Below are 14,795 nucleotides of genomic sequence, written 5' to 3' on the forward strand. Positions count from 1 at the left end.
CAATACTAGGCTCTAAAGCTGCTGAGGTCTTATACTTCCTTCCCCATGCTTCAGTTCCTCTTCTTGTTTTATCTGCAAACATATTGTGTATCAAAGACCCATGTCTGTACCTGCATTACTCTTAATTTACTGCTTTTTTTGCCTTCTGTATTTCATCATCTTATATTTGTTCAGTTTTTTTTTACTTCTCTGCCTCACACATCTCCTCTCTTCTGAATTCAAGTAAATGTGACATATACCCAGCTGTACAAAGTAAGCACAGTTATTCTAATGCTAAACGTTACTATAAGCCATGCCTTCGTAACTTTTTATTCGTAGTCTCAATATAGTTCCCTCCAAAATGGAGAGTAATTTAGCTTCTGGTTATTAGATTGTGAATAACTGAGATGGTCATTTCACTTTTGCTTCTAAAATGACTTGCCTTGGGCAGACATTCACTACGGCTACAACTACACATCAGGCATCGATGACAGTTCTTTGCCCAGAAGTATGATTTGTACTAGTTACAGCAACATTACTGAGTAGTGATGTTAGCTGCAGTGGAAGATACTTCACTCTATTGGAGGTGATGGAGAAGGTCAGCGTTAAATACAGTTTTATGCTTTCAGGTACACTATTACATCCTGTTTTGCCTTCTTTGAAATAGGGATCTTTTGTGTTAATAGGTAAACTAGTTGAAGTACTGTGAATCTACAATTCACAGATTAACAATTACCACTTCAGCAGCCACCAGTGAGAAATTCCGGCTAACCTCATCAACATTCCTTAGCAACAAAACACAAACGCTCAAAGGAGATGAGAACAGGACACCTTGAAAGCCACCTGTGGATATATGGATACAAACAAAAGAAACAAAGAATGAAAAAAAATAAAAGAAAAAAGAAACAAAGAATGGCAGCATTGAGTATTTTTTGTTCACTCTATTCTTCACTCAGCAAAGATCTTTTCAGAGAAACTTATACCTATCATCGTGGAGTAAGATTTCCTTTGGAGGAAACCACTTGTTTCGGTCTTTTATTTAATTATTGGGACTGATGAATATGTTTAAATATTTGTCATTTTGTTCTGTTTGACCCTGCTTTTAGCTTGGGCTAAAAGCTAAAATGGTGGATTTTGAGGAATGAATCCCCTCCCCCCAGTACTCTGCTTTTCTCCAAGATGACACTTGTGTCTGACAATTGCCACCATGTGCGTCTGCCTATCTCTTCAGCTGTGCCCTTGTCAGCACTTCCTCTCACTTTTCATCAGAATCACATTTAACATCTGCCCTTTAATGATCGGATGTGGCTATTAGCCTCTCCTGGGTGCCAACTTCACCAGCCTCTCTAGCAGTAAGATCACATTGTGACCGGCATTAATATTGATGGTATTAGTGCTTCCAACCTCTGTTCTCCCCTCACAGCAGTCTGTCCTCATTCCCATCCCCTTCCCTTGTAGCAAATAATTGTCACCATGGCTGCTCATCAGCTCTCTTTGGTCATTAAGCTACAAATGTGCAGGTCTGACACCTGCAGCAAAGTCTGTATCTATTACCTAAAACATTTACACAAGCCAGAATCAAATCGCCTGGTGGATAGAAGTCTTACCTGCTGTACTTGATTTCAGTTTCAGTATGGAATTTACTGTAGCAGTGAACGGAGAATTCTAAAGACATGAATTAGGAGAAGGGGTGTATATCATAGAGATTAAGACCATAGTGCCTGAAGTTAGACAGAGGTGGTTTCCATTCCAGGATCTGCTGTGAAGCCTTGGAAAGTCATAGCAGTCTATCTCAGTTTTTTCATCATTATAAGAGGAATAAGAGCTCCCACTCATAGGTTTTGGGGTCAGAATTAAAGAAGGCAAAGTCTACATAATTAATCCCAAGGTTGTTTGGTGTCTGTGGACCAATGAATGTTACCTTTGTTTTTTTCATAGTAATAGGTTTTGGCAAAAGTGATACTCTATCCTTGGACTAAAAGACTATACTTTTGTAAATACGTGTATTATTGATCTGTATCTTCTACATGATATCTACTTGATGTTCATTTTATTGTCTGTCAGTTATTCAATATATTAAGTTTATTAAGCATGTTTGAGAAGCTGAATTATACTAAATAGAAAAAAATCTACCACTACTGACATTTTATATTTGCTTCAATTAAGGATCTCATCATTTGTTGCATGATTAATGTAACGTCTGTCACACCTCCAACTCCCACCCCCAATCTACTCTGGATATTGTTGCCAGAGTGGATCACAAATCAGAATATATCAGTTTCCTACACGAAAGCCTTTCTTCGTTAGCTCCCTGTAGCTTTTAGGAAAAAACTGATCTCTTTAATAAGGTACACGCTTGTGCTTCATGACTGACCCTCAGCTAACATCTCTCCCTCATGTCCACATTCAAACCAAGCAGAAGCATCTGAAATTCCCAGAGCCCACCTGCTTCGCTTTCAGCCCTGAGCCTCTGTAGCTATGTCTCTCTGTAACACTATTGGTGTGACTTTTATTCGACCATTTAGACATTAACTGCCTTGGGAACTTTTCCCTGACCTTACTTCACCCCATTCTCAATACCCACCTAAGCCATCCCACTTTACTTGTAATGCTTCTTACATGGGCCTGATTCCTTTCACGACTGCCTTTGAGATCTACAATGTTGAATTATTTCTCTTCATTGTTCTAGAAATTAGCATAATAGCTAGCACTTAGTATTATTTATTGATAGTTTTTTGATTAATAAAACATAGTTTCTTAAAATGTTTCATTGTATGGCAATATCTTTCATATAGAAGTCTTGGGCCTTAAGCCTATCGCAAATCAACTGATGTAGAAAAAAGGATCTCTTTCTCTTTATTGACTTTGATTCTAGAGAGAGTTGATGATTTATGTTCTGGTAAAGTTTGAAACTCCTTTAAGCTTTGAGTTGCTGATTTTGCTATTTTATCAAAGAGATTTTCAGTTGGGCCTTGTTAGCAAGTTTTACAATTATGTCTCACTCATTAAACTAATATTGATGTCTGAAAATTAAGATATTAGTATATTTTAGCTCCCCAGAGAGAAACAACAGGGATAGCATTACTCAAATAACAATAAAGGGCATAAAATTCAATGTATTCTGCCCGAAGCAGGTGTTGAAATATCTGCTTCTTGCAGCCCAAAATCTACTTTTATCTATTGCTGGAAATGTGTTTTATGCTAGTAGCAATTTATATCACATTGTCTTAGGAAAGTCATTAAGAAAAAAAAGGTAGCAAGAAATAATATGTCAGAACAGTCTACAATAACTTTTATATGTCAGTAAAGGTAAACTTCAATGCTTGCCACAGTGAATGCATGAAAAATATCTTCAGTATGAAGTGTGTTTTGTTTTTCTCATGTACTGTAATGCTTATAACCTCCAATGAGACACTATCTTGTTTTTACAGACTTGACTTCTGACTTTCTTTATGACTTATTTGTCCTCTTATAATGGGGAACACTGATGAACCTATGTCATATCAATCAAGATGTCACTATCCTATTTATCTTTTGTTTAATCGTCCTTTTTCAGGAAGCGATTGAGCTCTGCGTTAAATTTAAAGCTCTCTTTGGCAAGTTAGACACTGACTAGGGAATGAAGAGGGAGTGAAGGAACAGGAAGGGTATGAGTTAGTGCTTCCTCTAGCTGGACTAGATTTCTGCCTGATGGTGAACAACGTCCAAGACAGTGAAGGGGCCGTTTCATGATTTGAGGTGAAGGTTTGGTGTGGTGCCCAGGGTTTGCCACTCTGAGTCAGTTCTCTGGACCCGTCATATTATAAAACAATTCCTGATATGAGTGAATCACAGAAATGAAACTTCTTTTTTGGAGCACCCAGTGTTTTTATTTAGATGTTGTAAATTCCCTTCCTAATAAAATATGTGCCTCAGGGAGATTTATTTTTTTTCTTTCATTTTAAAAAATGTTGTTCATCATTATTACTTATCAGTAGGAAGATGCCATTTATTTACACCAGCAGTCATAGGGGCAAGAAGAATACACAGTTAGCAATCTGTATAGGCTGGACGATTTTACACCCCCAACATCTTTTTTTTTTTTTTTTTAATATATTTATATTTATTTATTTATTTATTTTTGGCTGCGTTGGGTCTTCGTTGCTGCGCGCAAACTTTCTCTAGTTGCCGTGAGCAGGGGCTACCCTTCATTGTGGTGAACGGGCTTCTCATTGTGGTGGCTTCTCTTGTTGCCGAGCACGGGCTCTAGGCGTCTGGGCTTCAGTAGTTGTGGCACATGGGCTCAGTAGTTGTGGCTCGCGGGTTCTAGAGCGCACGCTCAGTAGCTGTGGCGCACTGGCTTAGTTGCTCTACCGCATGTGGGATCTTCTCAGACCAGGGCTCGAACCCGTGTCCCCTGCATTGGCAGGTGGATTCTTCACCACTGTGCCACCAGGGAAGCCCCACCCCCAACATCTTAATGTTACTCTATAACTGTATTATTTGGGGCATATCTATGACAGGTAACAAAAGCTCACTTGAGCTCATTTTAAAAATGAAATAAAATAGTATAAGATTCACCATCCTCAGAATCCAAAGGTCTAGGTTGCTCTGAGGAACTCAGGAAGACCCCTCTGTCTCTGTTTGCATTGGTATCTCCTACCTTATTCTCTCTAACATAAGGATTAATAAAGAAAAAGTTGAATGAACAACGGCCTCAAAAGTAGCTGATATGTATTGGTCACTTACAATGTGCCATTTAACGTATCAAATGACTGACATACGCCATCTTGTTAGTTTGCTTTATAGTGTTATGAGGTTGAATGTTACCCTGATTTTATATTTGAGTAAACTGGAGTTTAGATTAGTCAGTAATGCATTGAAGACAATAGTCTTTTAGTTCACAAGGTAGGAAATGCCTATCGCCTCTTTCCAAATGTACATTTTCATGCTCTAGGAAACAAAAGAGATCAACACTAACACCTGCTATTTCCAATTTCAAATCTCTGGAGGAGGTGCTTGATATGTTCCACTTTGGTCAAGAACCATTTCTCTAGGTCCAATCACCAGTGTCTTACTACCTGATGTCTGTATTATCTCTTTCTGGTAGTCCAAATATAAGTGTTTTTAACTTTCACCTTAACTTAGATGATTTGAGGTCTCAATCAAACTTCTCTTCTCTTTGTCTCCTTATACTTCATTTGAGAGGTTTTTTTTTATGATGTCCATATGAAATTTACTCATTCTCTCTTCAGCTTCTTTCAAATTAGTTGTTTAATCTCTCCACTGAATTCTTAATTTTAATTACCACAATATTCACTTTTAAAAGTTTTACTTTTAGAACCTCTTCTTAAAAGTGGATTTTTTTCTAATCTGCCTAACCATTCCATACAGTATTTTATCGCTTCATCATATTTTGACTCCCCTTTTAAAACATATGAAACATGCTTATTTTATAGTCTATATTTGATCATTCCAACGTATCAGTCTTGGCAGGGATATAATTGTTCATCACTGATGATTCTCTACAGTGGCTTGTTTTCTCTGATATAAGATTAATTAATTTTGAGCTCATGGTCTATGATAGTTTTTTCTTTAAGAATTCCTTTGAGCCCTGCTGTAAGATACTTCCTGCAGAAAGACTGTGAACTTTGACTCTGATGTGCTCCTTGGTGGCACTGGCAATCCTAAACCAATTTTAAATATCAGTTTGGATGTTTGGGCCACAAATCCTGCCTTCAAAATCCTTACAAGGATTAGTTTATCGTTAGGAATTCTCAACAAAGACACTCTCCTCCCTGACATAACACAGAGGCACGAACATTTGGTACATACTCTCTGGCAGGGTGGGGCATCAGGTTCTCACTCTGTGCCCTGATCTTTAAACAGAGATGTTTGTCCCAGCTTCCTGCTTTATAAGGGGCCTCCACTTTGTCCCCATTCTGTGTGCAGGGTCCATGTAACCTACCCTATTGTCCACTAGGGAATGGCAGTGCTCCATGGACAGCCACTGACAAACCATCTCATTGATCTCCCCAGGTTCATGATCAGTAGTCAGTTTAGCTGCTGAGCTTTCTCATACTTTCTTCCCAGTTCACTTATGCTCATCACTGTATGTGCCTTGTATCATGTGTAGGAGGGCAGTTTAATATCTCCTACAATCATCCATTTTATAAAAAACATTAAAAGTATTTTGCTGTTGTTTTTATAACCTCTTGATCTACTCCTCTACTTCAATTCAGAGAACTGAGCAGCAGTTAAAGTGCAAAGATATTCACCTCAGTACTATTTATAAGATAAAAAAGTAAGCAGTATATTATAATAAGGAAAAAAGTAGGATATAAATATATGTGTATACTTATACCGATCTATACCAATCCTTATACCAACACACACACATACACACACAGAAAGAAGCAACATTAAGAAGTAAACAACAGAGCACCATGAGCAACGTGAGGGGCGGAGCCTCCAGCACTCCAGGATCATGATGAGTTGGGGCGGGGATAAGGGAGGATGGGGGCGTCAGCTGCTTCTTCTAGATGCTAGGGAATGCAGCTGGACCTGGATCCAAAGCAGACTCTCCATATTGACCATGGCAGGAGGACAACGCCTGGCTGGAGGACCAAGCGGAGGGCAGAAGGCTGGCAACCCTGTGCCTTTGGTTGGAGAATTTAACCCATTTACATGTAAGCCATGTGGCTGACAAGGCCTTGCTGCTCCGGCTGGGTGTCAGGGCTAAGCCTCTGAGGTGGGATAGTCAAGTTCAGGACACTGGACCACCAGAGACCTCCCGGCCCCAGGTAATATAAGTCAGCGAGAGCTCTCGCAGAGATCTCGGTCTCAACGCTAAGACCCAGCTCTACTCAAGGACCAGCAAGCTCCAGTGATGGACAACCTATGCCAAACAACTAGCAACAAAGGAACACCACCCCCCCCCCCATTAGCAGAGAAGCTGCTTAAAATCATAATAAGTTCACAGACACCCAAAAACACACCACAGGACGTGGTTCTGCCCACCCGAAAGACAAGATCCAGTCTCATCCACCAGAACACAGGCACGAGTCCCCTATACCAGGAAGCCTACACAACCAACTGAACCAACCAACCAACTGCCCCCACTGGGGGCAGACACCAAAAACAACGGGAACTATGAACCGACAGCCTGTGAAAAGGAGACTCCAAACACAGTAAGTTAAGGGAAATGAGAAGACAGAGAAATACACAGCAGATGAAGGAGCAAAGTAAAAACCCACCAGGCCAATTGAAGAGGAAATAGGCAGTCTATCTGAAAAAAAATTCAGAGTAATGATAGTAAAGATGATCCAAAATTGTGGAAAAGGAATGGAGAAAATACAAGAAACGTTTAACAATGACCTAGAAGAACTAAAGGGCAAACAAACAATGATGAACAACACAATAAATTAAATTAAAAATTCTCTAGAAGGAATCTATAGCAGAATAACTGAGTCAGAAGAACGGATAAGTGAACTGGAAGATAAAATAGTGGAAATAACTACCTCAGAGCAGAATAAAGAAAAAAGAATTGAAGACAGCCTCAGAGACATCTGGGACATTAAATGCACCAACATTGAAATTATAGGGGTCCCAGAAGAAGAAGAGAAAAAGAAAGGGACTGAGAAAATATTTGAAGAGATTATAGTTGAAAACTTCCCTAACATGGGAAAGGAAATAGTCAATCAAGTCCAGGAAGCACAGAGAGTACCATACAGGAAAAGCCAAGGAGAAACACGCCAAGACATACATTAATCAAACTATCAAAAATTAAATACAAAGAAAAAATATTAAAAGCAACAAGGGAAAAACAACAAATAACCTACAATGCAATCCACATAAGGTTAACAGCTAATCTTTCAGCAGAAACTCTGTAAGCCAGAAGGGAGTGGCAGGACATATTTAAAGCGATAAAAGGGAAAAACCTACAACCAACATTACTCTACCCAGCAAGGATCTCATTCACATTCGATGGAGAAATCAACACCTTTACAGAGAAGCAAAAGCTAAGAGAATTCAGCACCACCAAACCAGCTTTACAGCAAATGCTAAAGGAACTTCTTCTCTAGGCAGGAAACACAAGAGAAGGAAAAGACTTTCAATAACAAACAAAAAACAATTAAGAAAATGTTAATAGGAACATACATATTGATAATTACCTTAAATGTAAATGGATTAAATGCTCCAACCAAAAGATGTAGACTGGCTGAATGGATACAAAAACAAGACCCATATATATGCTGTCTACAAGAGACCCACTTCAGAACTAGGGACACTTACGGACTGAAAGTGAGGGGATGGAAAAAGATATGCCATGCAAATGGAAATCAAAAGAAAGCTGGAATAGCAATTCTCATATCAGGCAAAATAGACTTTAAAGTAAAGACTATTACAAGAGACAAAGAAGGACACTACATAATGATCAAGGGATCAATCCAAGAAGAAGATATAACTATTGTAAATATTCATGAACCCAACATAGGAGTTACTCCAAACATAAGGCAAATGCTAACAACCATAAAAGGAGAAACCGACAGTAACACAATAATATTAAGGGACTTTAACACCCCACTTTCACCAATGGACAGATCATCCAAAATGAAAATAAATAAGGAAACACAAGCTTTAAATGACACATTAAACAAGATGGACTTAATTGATATTTATAGGACATTCCACCCAAAAACAACAGAATACACTTTCTTCTCAAATGCTCATGGAACATCCTCCAGATTAGATCATATCTTGGGTCACAAATCAAGCCTTGGTAAATTTCAGAAAATTGATATTGTATCAACTATCTTTTCCTACCACAATGCTATGAGACTTGATATCAATTACAGGACAAAAACTGTAAAAAATACAAGCATATGGAGGCTAGACAATACACTCCAAAATAACCAAGAGATCACTGAAGAAATCAAAGAGGAAATCAAAAAATACCTAGAAACAAATGACAATGAAAACATGACCACCCAAAACCTATGGGAGGCAGCAAAAGCAGTTCTAAGAGGGAAGTTTATAGCAATATAATCCTACCTCAAGAAACAAGAAACATCTCAAATAAACAACCTAACCTTACACCCAAAGCAATTAGAGAAAGAAGAACAAAAAAAAACCCAAAGTTAGCAGGAGGAAAGAAATCATAAAAATCAGGTCAGAAATAAAGGAAAAAGAAATGAAGGAAACAAAAGGAAAGATCAATAAAACTAAAAGCTGGTTCTTTGAGAAGATGAACAAAATTGACAAACCATTAGCCAGACTCATCAACAAAAAAAGGGAAAAGACTCAAATCAACAGAATTAGAAACGAAAAAGGAGAAATAACAACTGACACAGTAGAAATCCAAGGATCATGAGAGATTACTATAAGCAACGATAGGCCAATAAAATGGACAACCTGGAAGAAATGGACAAATTCTTAGAAAAGCACAACCTTTCGAGACTGAACCAGGAAGAAAGAGAAAATATAAACAGACCAAACCCAAGCACTGAAATTGAAACTGTGATTTAAAATCTTCCAACAAACAAAAGCTCAGGACCAGATGGCTTCAAAGGCAAATTCTTTCAAACATTTAGAGAAGAACTAACACCTATCCTTCTCAAACTCTTCCAAAAAATAGCAGATGGAGGAACACTTCCAAACTCATTCTACAAGGCCATCATCACCCTGATACCAAAACCAGACAAAGATGTCACAAAAAAAGAAAAGCACAGGCCAATACCTCTGATGAACATAGATGCAAAAATCCTCAACAAAATATTAGCAAACAGAATCCAACTGCACATTAAAAGGATCATACACCATGATTAAGTGAGGTTTATCCCAGGAATGCAAGGATTCTTCAATACACGCAAATCTGTCAATGTGATACACCATATTAACAAATTGAAGGAGAAAAACCATATGATCATCTCAATAGATGCAGAAAAAGCTTTTGACGAAATTCAACACCCATTTATGATAAAAACCCTCCAGAAAGTAGGCACAGAGGGAACTTACCTCAACATAATAAAGCCCATATATGACAAACCCACAGCCAACATCATTTTCAATGGTGAAAAATTGATACCATTTCCACTAAGATCAGGAACAAGACAAGGTTGCCTACTCTCACCACTATTATTCAACATAGCTTTGGCAGTTTTAGCCACAGCAGTCAGAGAAGAAAAGAAATACAAGGAATGCAAATCGGAAATGAAGAAGTAAAACTGTCACTGTTTGCAGATGACATGATACTATACATACAGAATCTTAAAGATGATACCAGAAAACTACTAGAGCCAATCAATGAATCTGGTAAAGTAGCGGGAAACAACATTAATGCACAGAAATCTCTTGCATTCCTATACACTAATGATGAAAAATCTGAAAGAGAAATTAAGGAAACACTCCCACTTACCATTGCAACAAATAGAATAAAATACCTAGGAATAAACCTACCTAAGGAGACAAAAGGCCTGTATGCAGAAAACTATAAGACACTGATGAAAGAAATTACAATAGATACAAACAGATGGAGAGATATATCATGTTCTTGAATTGGAAGAATCAACTTTGTGAAAATGACTATACTACTCCAAGCAATCTACAGATTCAATGCAATCTCTATCAAACTACCACTGGCATTTTTCGCAGAACTAGAACCAAAAATTTCACAATTTGTATCAAAACACAAAAGACACTGAATAGCAAGAGCAATCTTGAGAAAGAAAAACCGAGCTGGAGGAATCAGGCTCCCTGTCTTCAGACTATACTACAAAGCTACAGTAACCAAGACTGTATGGTACTGGCACAAAAACAGGAATATAGATCAATGGAACAGGATAGAAAGCCCAGAGGTAAACCACACACATATGGTTACCTTAGCTTTGATAAAGGAGGCAAGAATATACAGTGGAGAAAAGACAGCCTCTTCAATAAGTGGTGCTGGGAAAACTGGACAGCAACATGTAAAAGAATGAAATTAGAACACTCTATAACACCATACACAAAAATAAACTCAAAATGGATTAAAGACCTAAATGTAAGGCCAGACACCATCAAACTCTTAGAGGAAAACATAGGCAGAACACTCCATGACATAAATCACAGCAAGATCCTTTTTGACCCAGCTCCTAGAGAAATGGAAATAAAAACAAAAATAAACAAATGGGACCTAATGAAACTTAAAAGCTTTTGCACAGCAAAGGAAACCATAAATAAGACGAAAAGACAACCCTCAGAATGGGAGAAAATATTTGCAAATGAAGCAACTGACAAAGGATTAATCTCCAAAACATACAAGCAACTCATGTAGCTCAATATCAATAAAACAAACAACCCAATCCAAAAATGGGCAGAAGACCTAAATAGACATTTCTCCAAAGAAGATATACAGATTGCCAACCAACACATGAAAGGATGCTCAACATCACTAATCATTAGAGAAATGCAAATCAAAACTACAATGAGATATCACTCACACTGGTCAGAAAGGCCATCATCAAAAAACCTACAAACAATAAATGCTAGAGAGGATGTGGAGAAAAGGGAACCCTCCTGCACTGTTGGTGGGAGTGTAAATTGATACAGCCACTATGGACAACAGTATGGAGGTTCCTTAAAAAATTAAAAACAGAATTACCATATGACCCAGCAATCCCACTACTGGGTATATACCATGAGAAAACCATAATTCAAAAAGGGTCATGTACCACAATATTCATTGCAGCAGTATTTACAATATTCAGGATATGGAAGCAACCTAACTGTCCATCGACAGATGAATGGATAAAGAAGATGTGGCACATATATACAATGGACTATTACTCAGCCATAAAAAGAAATGAAATTGAGTTATTTGTAGTGAGGTGGATGGACCTTGAGTCTGTCATACGTGGTAAAATAAGTCAGAAAGAGAAAAACAAATACCATATGCTAACACATATATATGGAATCTAAAAAAAAATAATGGTTCTGAAGAACCTAGGGGCAGGACAGGAATAAAGACGCAGACGTAGAGAATGGACTTGAGGACACGGGGAGGGTGAATGGTAAGCTGGGACGAAGTGAGAGAGTGGTATTGACATATATACACTACCAAATGTAAAATAGATAGCTAGTGGGAAGCAGCCGCATAGCACAGGGAGATCAGCTCCGTGCTTTGTGACCACCTAGAGGGGTGGGATAGGGAGGGTGAGAGGGAGACGCAAGAGGGAGGTTATATGGGCATATATGTATACGTATAGCTGATTCACTTTGTTATACAGCAGAAACTAACACACCATTGTAAAGCAATTATACTCCAATATAGATGTTGAAAAAAAAAAAATCAACGTAATGTGTATACCTTGATTGGGCCCTGGGCTAAATAAATAACCAGCTCTATTTAAAAAAAAAAAGGAAAAGTAAAAAACAACAATTTTATTTGGATGTTAAGAGTATGGTTGATTTGATCCTGGCTGTGACCCCTTCAAGATGTGTGAAATCGTGAAAGTTACTTAACTTCTCTGAGGCTCAGGATTTTGCTAGCAAACACAGGATAATTATACCAACACTGGAATTCTTACTTATGAGTAAAACCTGAGATCATATATGTATAGACCTTAGTAAAAGCTCAGTAAAATTATAATGATAATGTTTGTGGATTCCTGTGAATTTAAAACTCTTATAAAGAACTTAAAAATAGGTTAACTATATATATAATAATAAAAAGTAATATTTCTATTATTAAGAAGCAAAGAAAATATTTGCCTTTTAATATAGTAAAAAAGCATAAAATTATAAAATTAATTCTTGGCATTAAGAAGCTTTTCAATTTCAGTCCGATTAGCTAGGGCCCTGTGGAGAAACCAGTTTGCATATGTTCTTAAAAAAGAAAGTTCATAAATGTGAGATAAGGACCTACCCATTTTTAGATTGCATTTTCAGTGTGGACTCTAGCCCTGTATTTTAAATGCTTCTTACATCTGAAAGTGTGTTTTGCGCTTGTAATCTCTGAAAACGAATGATCACAGAGGAAACAAGTAAACAGCAAATTGCTATGGATTATTTTTGATTTGTATGGACTTAAGTAACAGAGGTCATCAGATTCTTTTGTTTCCTCAATTATTGTCTCCCTCATTTTTATCAGCTATGCTAAGGCTTCATTGACAATTTCAACTTTAATACAGAAGAAATATATTAAAAATAATATAAGGAATCCAACTAATTTACTTTAAATGCATTCTCTTTCAGATAATATTGCTGATACCCTGCTTTCTTCTTACCCCTTTTGTGCAATACATGCTGCCAGTCTATTTTTCACTTTGATTTGTATGTCTGAAAAGATCAGCAGAATTAGAAGACCTTAGAAGTTGGCCTTTCATACTGAGTCTTCCAAACACAGCAACACAAGCACTGGCAGGTAAAATTTCAAGGATACAGTTGTGCACAGCAACTAATGGTGTCAAATATAGAAACTTTGGCTGCTTCTGAAACCCAACAGTATGTATGGCACACATTTTTTTTTTTAACGTCTTTATTGGAGTATAATTGCTTTACAATGTTGTGTTAGTTTCTGCTGTACAACAAAGTGAATCAGTTATATGTTGTATCGCACACTTTGAACTCTGTCCAACAACTCTGCAACTGAAAATGATCATTCTTAGCAGGCAGAAAAATAATCAAGTTCCCTACCAGAATTCTGAACTTCAGAAATAAGACAAAGGAATCAAAGGGTAGAGAAAGTAACACCTCTATTATTGGAAAGCTAGTGGGAGATGTAGCTTGTTTGAGAGCAAAAGCGGGTTTCCAACTTTTCCATGACTGACTCCACTTTTGAGGCCTTGGAGAAGCCCACTGGTGAGAAAGTTTGATGTTGTCGAGTGAACAAAGCTACAGTTACTGAGGTCGCTGCCTCTCACCTGAGAGAGGAAAGAGAGAGAAATACTCAATTTCTTGTGCTCAGGACCTTCATTAGCCTTTTTGACCGGTTCCAGGAAGGTGCATCAATAGCTGCCTCCCCAACCAGGTAACCTCTCCTCTGTGGCACTGGAGGGGCACCAGACACCTGGGGTGTTTATGAGGGAAAACCCTTTCTCATGAAGAACAGAGGAGTAAGGAGTGTGCTTTTTCCTCCACTCTTGCACATCATATGAACAAGGAAAGAACATCTGAGAAGGGGGCTAATTCGCCTATGACAACTTGTTTGTGTTCATTTGTCTGATTCAAGGAGACTTCCCGGAAGCATTCTAGAAGAAATTTCAAAATGAAAATGAAAGATCAACCACTTTCCTGTACTACTGAGGAAGGGTCAACATTTCCTGCCATAATCTGTTCTCAAGATTCATTCGTAAATTTGGCTAAATTCTTAGGATAGTGTCTAGATTTTTAAAAAAAAATTAAAGATTAATAAATACTTGTTGGATAAATGAATGAGTGCCTAAGAAAACTTATCTCCTTTCCTGAATACATTTATACTGATTTTTTGTGGCATACCATTGAGAAAAAAGGTTACAGAATTTTCTTTCATGTGTTCTTAGAAGAGTGAATGTCTAAACAAATAGATAAATGAAACTGAAAATAAGTAGGTTTGATTTTTGGTCCTATATGTGCTGAACAAATTAGCTTGACATTATCACCTAGAAACCTGATTCAGACACCTTTAAGAAGTGTGATCAAGCGTATACAAGTGAGCCTGGAAGAAAATGCACAGAACAGAAACTGTCTCTTTCATCATCTAGTTTTGTAACTTCTGACAAATTTCTTCAAATATCTGATTGAAACCTGATCTGTAAAATCATTCCCAGAAAGAACTTTTGTTGTTTTTGCCTGCTTAAGACAGTTTACACAAACAAGCT

Source organism: Eschrichtius robustus, chromosome 1, assembly GCF_028021215.1.
Source record: "Eschrichtius robustus isolate mEscRob2 chromosome 1, mEscRob2.pri, whole genome shotgun sequence".
In the NCBI taxonomy this organism is placed as follows: domain Eukaryota; kingdom Metazoa; phylum Chordata; class Mammalia; order Artiodactyla; family Eschrichtiidae; genus Eschrichtius; species Eschrichtius robustus.